Raw genomic sequence first — 10,583 nt, forward strand, 5'->3', positions numbered from 1 at the left:
GTAGTAAGTGTGTGCAGATGACTGTTATCAAGGTGCATTCATTATGCCTCTACAAATGTCCTGCAGCTCTTTTTGCTTTGGCCCTAAGCCACAACTTTCTCCCTCTTTCTATCTTTTGTTGGTCATTTTCTAGCTCCATGACATGGGACTCGAAGGTGAGTTTTACGGGGGGATGACGATTCCTTCTTGGGTTCCTCCTTTGAGTGTCAGTCCCTTGAGTGGAGGTGGCACCACCAACAGTCACAAGCACTTCCTCTCTTCCATTCATGTCTTCTGTCCCCACATCAGCCTCCTCTGTACCCACGTGTTCCTCTTCTCCATTTACTGTTTCAGGCATAACTCTTTCCACCATGTCCTCGGTACTCTCACCCTCGGTTTCCTCTTCTGTGCCCAACTCAATATCTGCTTCCCCCATCTCGCTATCTGACTGGCTCTCTTCCATGGCAACTCCAGCCTCTTGCTCGACCGGAAGAAACATGCACTGAGTAAGGAGGTTCCGGTGAACCACTCTCTCTGCTCCTCCGTCCTCTGGTCGCACAACATACACAGGCAAGCTGGGTTGCTTCTTCACCACTACATACGGGCGTGCCTCCCATCGATCTCCCAGTTTCTGCCTCCCCTCCACATGACAAACTTTAACTAAGACTCTATCTCCCGCACTAAAGTCTTCACTCCTGGCCTTTCGGTCGTAATACTTTTTCTGTTGTTCCTTCGCCTGCTGAGACGTCTGATTAGCCAGGGCATAGGCCTGCGACAGAGAGTCATGCAAAGTCTGAACATACTCACTGTATTCACATGCCTCGCTGGTGGTAGGGAACCCAAAGACTAGGTCCACTGGGAGCCTGGGGTGTCTACCGAACATTAGGTAGTATGGGCTGTATCCCGTGGAGTCATGTCGTGAGCAGTTATAGGCATGTGTCATGGCATCAACATGCTCATGCCACCGGGGCTTCAAGTGCGGCTGTAGTGTTCCCAGCATGTTCATCAGGGTACGGTTGAACCTTTCGGTGGTCCCGTTACCCTGGGGGTGGTAGGGCGTTGTGTGTGTTTTAGTGATGCCAATGCACTTACACAATTCCTTTACAATCGCACTCTCAAAATTGCGTCCTTGATCGGCATGTAATTTGGCAGGGAAGCCAAACCGACAGAAGAAATTCTTCCACAGTACCCGAGCCACTGTGCCCGCCTTTTGGTCCTTGGTGGGGTAGGCCTGTGCGTAACGAGAAAAGTGGTCAGTAACAATAAGCACATTCTCTATACCACCTTTTGACTTTTCTAGTGACAAAAAGTCCACACAAACCAGTTCCATGGGGGCACTGGTATGGATACTGACAAGGGGAGCCCTGACATTGGTTGTGGGGGTCTTTCTAAGGCAGCATCTCTCACACTGTTCGCACCAGGCTTTGATCTCCTGAAACATTCTTGGCCAGTAAAATCTCTCTCTTATCAGCTGCAGTGTTCGCTCAAATCCTAAATGCCCTGAATCGTCATGGAGAGCTGTTTTGATGGCTGCACGAAACCTCTCGGGCAGTATTAACTGCTCCACCAACCCTCTATGACAGTCTCTGACCCGGCGGTATATGATGCCTTTCCTCACCACTAACCTCCTCCACTCTTTTAAAAGAAGGCCCCCATTCACGCCCACTTCCATCCTCTCACTACGGCTCGGCTTTTGGTTCCTGCTCCTGTAGTGTAAGATGGGGCTGATGACTGGGTCTTCCTTTTGCCCTGCCCGAATCTCCTGTGTGGTCATAGCAGGCAGTGCCTCCATCCCCACATCTCCATATGGCTCGCTGGTCACCAGCAGCTGGCCACTTTCAGACTCCTCCATGACAGCCGTGCTCTCCCCTGAGGCCTCCTCGGCTTCCTGAGTGGTTTGCGTCTCATCCTGTATCTGTCCACTCTCTCTGACTTGCTGAGGGCAGGTTTGTAGGGCCTCCGACACCTCCTGATTGGACATGCGTGAGAGTGCATCGGCGTTGGAATTGTCCTGTCCCCTCCGATACTGGATGTCAAAGTCAAATATGGACAGATGAGAAACCCACCGCTGGCCAGTGGCGTCGAGTTTGGCTGTGGTCATCACATACTTTAAGGGATTATTGTCCGTCAGAACAGAGAACTTGCGTCCATAGAGATGGTCATGGAACTTGTCGCAGGCGGCCCACTTGAGAGCGAGGAACTCAAGCTTGTGTGCAGGATACCTCGTCTCAGGTGGGCTCAAGCCTCTGCTGGCGTATGCAATAACCCTTTCCATTCCTCCTTGGATCTGTGCCAACACAGCGCCGAGCCCCTCTCCTGACGCATCGGTCTGCAGCAAGAAAGGCAAACTGTAGTCTGGATAGCCTAGCACTGGTGCATCTACCAACTTTTCTTTTAACGACTGAAAGGCCTCCTCGCATTCAGTCGTCCATAAAAAGAGTTGGTCAGGGCCTGGGCTTTTCTGGGCCCCTCTTTTCTTCTTTCTAGGGTCACCCGAGGTAAGACGGTATAAAGGGGCAGCCATACTGGAGTAGCCTTTCACATACCGCCTATAATAGCCCGCGAATCCTAAAAACTGAAGGACTTCCTTCCGATTAATGGGCCTCACCCAGTCCTTAACCCTGCTGATCTTCTCTGGGTCCGTCCTGATCCCCTCTGCAGACACCAAGTGACCCAAGTACTGGACTTCCTTCCTCACAAGTTGGCACTTGGAGGGCTTCAGCTTCAAGCCATGTTCCCGAAGCCTGTCAAACACCAGTTGCAGCCTTTCTAAATGTTCATTAAAGGACTTAGAGAAAATAATGATATCGTCCAGATAAATAAGGAGATGGGTGAAATTCAAGTCCCCAAAACAGCAGGTCATAAGCCTTTGAAAGGTGGAGGGCGCATTCTGCAACCCAGAAGGCATTCTGTTGGCCTCAAACAGCCCCATGGGGGTACTGAATGCTGTCTTGTGCTTGTCATGTTCCGCGACTTCCACCTGCCAATAACCAGACGTAAGGTCGAGGGTGGAGAAGTACTTTGCTTGCCCTAAAGCCTCTAGTGCCTCCTCTATTCTCGGCAGGGGAAACGCATCTCTGGTGCTGCAGGAGTTCAGTTTCCTGTAGTCAATGCAGAGTCTTAGTGACCCATCTTTCTTGGTCACAACGACCACTGGAGAGGCATACGGACTCTTACTAGGGCGGATGACTCCTGCTGCCTCCATCTCTGTCAACAACTGCCTCACGTCTTGCCACTGGGATGGGGCTATCTTGCGATATGGCAGTCGAAAGGGCCTCGAGTCGACCAGAGGAATCTCATGCTGTATGGTTGTTGTGTGACCATAATCCAGGGGAGTCTGAGAGAACACACATGCGTTCTTGTCCAGCAGCTCCTTGAGAAGAGCACGCTGGTTCTCGTCTTCCACTGCCGCTGCACTTAGGTCAACACTACAACTAGCCACCACTTGGTCCAGACTGAGACATGCCTCTTTCTTCCCTGCTTCACGCTGCTTTTTGGCAGAGAACTCCACCACATTGTTAACAAGAACAGCATTGGCCAGACATGTCTGTGGTTTAATTCTAATGCCACGTTGGGAAAGATTCATCACCCTGACTGGAGTGCAGCCCCTTTTTACATCCACAAGGACTTTGGCGACCAAGAGATCCTGGGGGAGCTGCAAGGAGGCATGGCCTTCTATCAGGGCGGTGTAGGTCTTCCTTCGAGGGCCAGCTTTAATTTTACACCTTAAATCCATCTCTTTTCCACCAGGGATATGTATCTTACGGCCGGTGTAAACAGCAGGACCCACAACGTCATGCATTTCACTTTGCTCAGCGCTCCCCACCTTCAGTAAAGCCGTATACCATTCAGGATGATTCTTTTTGACCTGATGCAGAAACTGCTGGCCATATGCTTCTCGAAGATGGCAATGGGAGGCTCGAATGACATTGGTTCCCACCAGCAGGGGGACTGAGGAGCGATAGTCAGAATCAGGAACGACGAAGGTAGGCACAGCCTTATACTCTTTCCCAAGAACTTTCAGGTCCACGTGCAGGACACCGTGATAGGGCACGGTCTGACCTGCCGCACCCTCAATGGGTATTTTAGAAGAGCGTAGTTTCTGCTTGTGCAGGACAGGGTGGCCTCGCCAGTAGCTGTGAGTGACACTAGTTATCTGGGAGCCAGAATCAATGAGAGCTCTGCACTCCTTGCCATTGACTTCCACCACTCCTTCATTCCTGGGACCTACTAGGGGTGTTTCATCTCCATCAGTGTTAATCTGATTTACCGGTGGGTGGGGCCCTTGCTGCATGCCCATGGTTGCCCCAGCTACCATGGGCTTTAAGCGTTTAAAGGTTGAGCGGAAGGGGGTGTGTGCCTCTCAGCTGGGGTCTGGGAGGCTTCGGCTGGGATGGGAACTGGAAGCAGTGCTCTGCAAACTCGGGCTGTGTGTCCTAACTTTCCACACCGGTAACAGGTAAAGCTCTGGTTTGCCTTTCCCGGTGATGGCTGGACCGTTGGTGAGGAGATAAGTGGTGGAGCAGTGATTCTCAACTCTAGGTGGGATAACTTGGCCATTTGTTCCTCCTGATTGAGGGCTAATCTCTTGACCATCTCAGTCAGCTCTGATAATTCAGATGTGTGCTTTGCCTTCTCTGTTTTCACGTTTCCACCACCCTCTGAGGTTACATGTACCTGTGCATATGTTTTTTTCACTTTGTTTTGGGGCTGGAACTTTTTGTTTTCCCTAGCTAGGTTTCGTAGTTCAGCCTGCAGCTCGCGGAAGCTCAAGAGCCTGGGTGTCATTGGTGCGATTCGCATATACACGTCTTCATCGGTAAGGCCCCTCATGAACTGCCGGGTAAGTTTGCCATCTCGATCAAGGAAAGGCTTACCTCCCCTTTGTTTCTCCTCCACCACTCGCAATTTCGCCTCCAGTGCTATAGCGTAAGAGCAGGCGGACTCTCCTGAATTCTGGCTCCGCTCGTAAAAGTCTGCTAATGGGTCTAAGGAGCCCCGTGTGTCGCTGTACTCTGACCTTAATTCCTCGAATGCTTTCTCTGGGGTCTGGTCATGGGGAGGTAGATTAAGGATCAGCTTTCTGGCTTCACCACTTAGGTGTCGCACCACCGTGGAAAAACGAAGGTGTGTGGGGAGCTCTATAGCCTCAAGAAGGTACTGCATGTCACGAATCCAGTCCTCCACCAGTATCTTACAGTCTGGATTTCCAGTGAAGACCTGAACATTTTTTACCTGATGAGTTTGCATGAAACCACCATAGGCTGTCATTGGAAGGCTTGGGCTGGCTCGAACAGGAGTCCGAGATTGTGCCACACATGGGTGGGTGTACATATGCAGGCTAGAAGAGGTGGGTGGAGGGACTGCTTGAGAAAGAACACCCGCATACCTGTTCAGGTGAGGACCTGGAACTGAGGTCTGTGGATACAGTGATTCAGGAACTGGATCAGGAAACGCTACGTGAGGGCTGTCTGCGGTAGTATGGGGTACTCCATTGGCAACCGATAAAGGCACTGATGTGGCTCCACTATAGCCTGGATCCTGAGCACTGGGAAATGGGTCATCAGAAAAATGCACTTGGGGGGTCTGCCCAGCAACAGCGGGCCTACTTGTAAAGTTTGCCGCTGGTGGTGTCTGAAAATTTGGTATGGGCATGTGGGGGACAGGGGTGGAATGTGTATAGCTTGAATAGACCTGGGGACTAGGCCTAAAAGGCTGGGATGGATAGGGGGTGGTAACTGGGTAAGTCATGGCAGGCTGCTGGACAGCTGGCATCCCTATAAAGACATGTTGTGGGGAGCTCTGTTGAGGCAGGGTAGCTACAGGCCCATGTCCACTGTGTTTGGGAACAGAGGTGTCCACCAACCTGTTTGCCTGGTAGCCTTGTTTTAGGTCTGGGCTAGTGTCAAAGCGAAGTGGTGGTACTTGCCCTGAAGCTCCAGAGCCTGGCTGTCTTGCTGCATGGGCTGGAGTGTAGTACTGGTCAGCATCGGGGGCATGCATTGCGGGTGGTGGCGTATGTCGTTCCAGGGGCGGTAGGGTGTCGCCTTCTGCAGGCCCTGCGGGTGGTTGGAGGCTGGACGCCCCAGCGGAGCGCCACCGCAACTTTAGGGGAGAGTCTGCATAGCTCTGTGACATTTTGCTATGTTTGCTATGTGACATGTAAATTAAATGACAGTGTAATGTAATATGTGGGTTATGAGTATATATCAAGCTGTAAGATATTAAATGTTTTAAAGCATGTACTTCAATGCAATCAGTATAGTGAATTATGCAGTTTAGCAAAAAAACATAACTGAAAAGGATGTCAGTTCAAACTTAAATTTTGACCTGAGTATTTCTCTAGACATCAATTAGATGCACAATAATCACATAAATCACCAAAACCTTATTATTCAAAAATATTCCCTAATATCACTTAACTAACAGTCAAATACATTTGACATCATTGAAAATTCCTCCAATAGCAACAGTCAAACAATCAAAATTCAAAACAGTCTGTAAAGGATATAGTGACGATGATGAATGTAATACCCAGAATCACAAATCTGGTTGAGAATGTCAGTCCGCTCATTTAAGGTGATACAGTTCAGCATTCAAAACACAGGCCTGGCTGTAGAATTTTCGCCCGCTTGGGTCTTGAAGTGCCACAATCCGGGTCACGGCACCAAAGATGTAGCCCTCTAGCTCTCCATCCGCGCACGCCGCCGGCTTCCAGCACCTCCACTGCTACTCTGCGTTGTGTTATTATCGTGAACGTGAGGGTGCATCCGGTAGGAAGGGAGACACGGACACAGAAGGGTTCGGGATTGTGGCAGACCGTACTTTACTGGGCTTCATAGACAGCATCTATAAGGTTGATGGCATATACTCTCATTTATAACCAGTATGAAAAATCCTAATGCACTTCAGTTGTACATTCACATGTTAATGAATCCCCATATTACATTCAAGTGCTAACGAATACCAAAACACTAACTAACTAGCACAGTAACACATAGCTTAGCACTGTATTAGTGGCCACATTACACTCGATCTTATAACGAAAATAAAAAGTGCTTTTTCTCAAAATGACTCAGCATTTAAGTCTTCAATAACTAGGTATAAACAATAGCTCAACAAAACGAACTTTCTAAGTAGTATTACCCAAGATAATTTCTATTTTATAAACTCATGAAAATAACGTGACTTACCTATAAGGTTGATGGCATATACTAAAGAAAAGATGGCGTTCTAAGCTAAACACGCATCAACCCTACGGTGTATCAAAAGGAACAATCAGAGTTAAACTAACGAAAATATAAATAATACATAGTCCTGCAGTGACACCTAGTGGCGCTACACATACACTGCCTTACATCGACATTGATATGATGTTGATTTTCCATCCAAATCATCATTTTGGTTGAGATTGAAATCTCAATGGTAAATATAGCTGCAAGCAGCAATGAGGGGGCCAAGCAGGCAGTTCAGCAGTCCAGAAGTCCAGATTTGCCATGCAACTCAATGCCGTGGCATCAGGCATATAGCATTAAGCAGTCACAACAAGTTCCATGTCAAACAACCCAAGATTGGCTGAGTTACAAGGTGAAGTTTCACATCAAAACATAACTGATTTTGTGGGGCTGAACCAGGGCTGAGTGTCGCCGCCCCCTCCCCCAGCCAGCCCACCGCCGCAACCGCCCCTGCCCATCCCACCCCGTCCCACCCTTGCACGCACACATTAGAATTAACTGGATGGAACTCGCTGTCATCAGTTTCACATCAAAAATAAAAGATTGACTGAGATATGATCACACTTGCTGTGATTTAAACACAGAGGTCAAAAATTGACGTCATAGGGTGAGTGGGGGTGTGAACTCGGCTTGGCCCAAGGATTCCAATGATACCTCATTTTGCCATTCGGGTCAACAGGTCAAAAGTTACGTCCGTGAACACAAGTCCAACTTTGGCCTGTTGGTGGCGCTAGAGCGCTTGAGGTGCGGGCATTAAACTTGGTGACATTAATCATGGGACTGTCCCTTATCAGTGTGCCAAATTTCACAACTTTTCACCAGACGGTTCTATGGGCTGCCATTGACTTCCATTGCAAAATAATGCGCATCAGCAACTACTGGCCAAAATGCATTTTTGTCAATTACGGAGCCCCCTAGAGGTCAAATGTCACCAAATTTCTTGAGCGTCCTCCCGATGGGCTCAAAATTGCATGAACTACGTTTGGTTTTGATACATGAAAGCGTTGCTGAGATATGAAATCACTTCCTGTTTGGCGGCTTCGCCGCAAATTTTGATTGGCTGGTACAGGCCAAAGCTTCTGTCAATTGTTCCAGAAAGCAATGCACTCATCAGGCATAGTCTGAAGATGGTCTCTGCCAATTTTGGTGAGGATCCGCTGAAATTTGTGACCTGCGAAAACTTGTACGTATTTTTGATTAAATCCAATATGGCGGCCGAATCAATTACGATGACATCACAAGTTGGCTTGGGTCGGCCTAAGGACCTTCAACAGTAGTACCAGACACCACTAGTGGGTTTTAATTCTAAGCACAACTGCTGCTACAGGCCAAAAGGCATGTTTCTTAATTACAGCGCCCCCTAGAGGTCAAAGGTCACCAGATTTCTTGAGCGTCCCCCTGATTGGGTCCTGAGGCCATGGACTAAGGTTGGTTATGATAGATCAATGGGTTGCTGAGATATGAGCTCACTTCCTGTTTGGCGGCTTCGCCGCAAATTTCGATTGGATATTACGGGTGAACGGTCATAGTTCCGAAGACAAAACACCACAACTTTTGTGAGGCTTGGTCTGAAGATCATGTATGTCAAGTTTGGTGACGATCGGACAAAATTTGTGACCTGTGAAAAATTAGTTTCACTTTCACTAAAATCCAATATGGCGGAAAATCCATCATGGCGGAAAATGACGTCATTGAGTGCGTTGAACTCGGCTTGGTCCAAGGATTCCAACGGTACCTCATTTTTCAAAATCGGATCAACAGGTCAAAAGTTACGTGCATGAATGCACGTCCAACTTTGGCCTGTTGGTGGCGCTAGAGCCCTCGAGGAGCCGACATGAAACTTGGTGAAATTAATCATGGGCCTGTCCCCAATCGGTGTGCCAAATTTCACAACTTTTTACCAGACGGTTCTATGGGCTGCCATAGACTCCCATGGCGGAAGAAAGATGTTAAATAATAATAATAAGAAATCATAGAAACACAATGGGGCTTCGCAGCTTCGCTGCTTGGCCCCCAAATAGACATTGAATCAGCATTACAATCCTGACAAAACTCCGACAGTGCATGAGCATAGATAGAGAGACATCGAAACAACATTGGTTTATAGTTTATATTACCATAATCGATAGACCATCGATACATAGTTTACTAAAAGATATTGAAAAGTCATGGATGTATGGTTTACTGGGAAATTTTGACGTGGTGATTGAAAAGTAGTGGATTTTTAGTTGACCGCGCGACGACGTTTGAACTGTCCAGCGGGAGATCATTTTGAGCAACGGTTCAGTCAGACCAACCGTGTTCAGCTCTCTGTCAAGTTCGCCGCTCCACCTTAATGGTAAGCAAGCATTTATTTATCTAACGATAATGTTTCAAAGTGAAATTGTACTACATTAAATTCAGGCATGTTTACAGTCTATGTACATCGTACTGTCTAACTTACAAACTCATTCATGCTTGAGTCAACTTAGGCTAGCTATGTTATCTTAATTTGCTGTGGTCAAATTAATGTTTTACGTTAAGTTATGGCAGTTCATCATAATGTTATGTTAACGTTAACATTACTCCCAGTCTGATTTATAATTAGGCCTTCCTTAACGTTAGTTGTCAGTAATTTAGAGTTGATTATATTTATATGATTTACATAAAATGTTTGTTGAGTTTACTGTCAAAATGATGGCTGAAGATGATGTGCTGCTGGCTAACGTGAACGCTTACTGTTACCAGCTAGCCTAAGTTGACTCTAGCATGAATGAGTTTGTAAGTTAGACAGTAGGCTACGATGTAGACAACATAGACTGAATATGATTATTCTAAAGTTTCACTTGTAAGTAGCCTTCAGTTGAACATATTTATCTAACACTGTCTATCTTTCTTCTATTTATGTTAGGTGCCGCTTCACTCTACTGGATGGTGGAGGATCTGACTGCAACCGTAGGCCTACTGGATGGCAGGGAAGCTCAGCACACGGGAATTTATAAATGAAGAAGAGTGAATAAATGCACTTGCTTTTCAAACTGATAACAAGTTGTCAATGGTTATTTATGCAAGCTTGTGTAGCCTAAACCAGGCATACCTTGGCCTAGCCAAATGTATCCTGGCTGTAGATAAAGCAGGGTATGAATTTCCCAATATTTTGCCAGATTAATATGGTTTACTGCGGTTTAATATGAATTGAAATACCATTGAAATACCATTGATCTTTAGTTTGGTTGTAATTTCAACATTGTTTCAATATGTATTTTAATTGAAATACAATTGAAATTCCGCTGGTCTATAGTTAATAAATCAACATTGTTTCAATATTAACTGAGGGTGCAAACTGATGTTAAATCAACATCGAAATCCGACATTGATTCAATGATTTAA

At 47.1% G+C, this 10,583-nt stretch overlaps 1 long non-coding RNA gene across 1 annotated transcript; it reads left to right on the forward strand.

The window, feature by feature from the left end:
* The first annotated feature begins 9,241 nt into the window (after nt 1–9,241).
* Nucleotides 9,242–10,235, forward strand: LOC121694097. Its single transcript, XR_006025668.1, has 2 exons — nt 9,242–9,552; nt 10,105–10,235. It is a non-coding gene; the product is annotated as an uncharacterized LOC121694097 (long non-coding RNA).
* The last annotated feature ends 348 nt before the right edge of the window (nt 10,236–10,583 follow it).

The sequence above is a fragment of the Alosa sapidissima genome, chromosome 20, assembly GCF_018492685.1.
Source record: "Alosa sapidissima isolate fAloSap1 chromosome 20, fAloSap1.pri, whole genome shotgun sequence".
NCBI lineage: Eukaryota > Metazoa > Chordata > Actinopteri > Clupeiformes > Clupeidae > Alosa > Alosa sapidissima.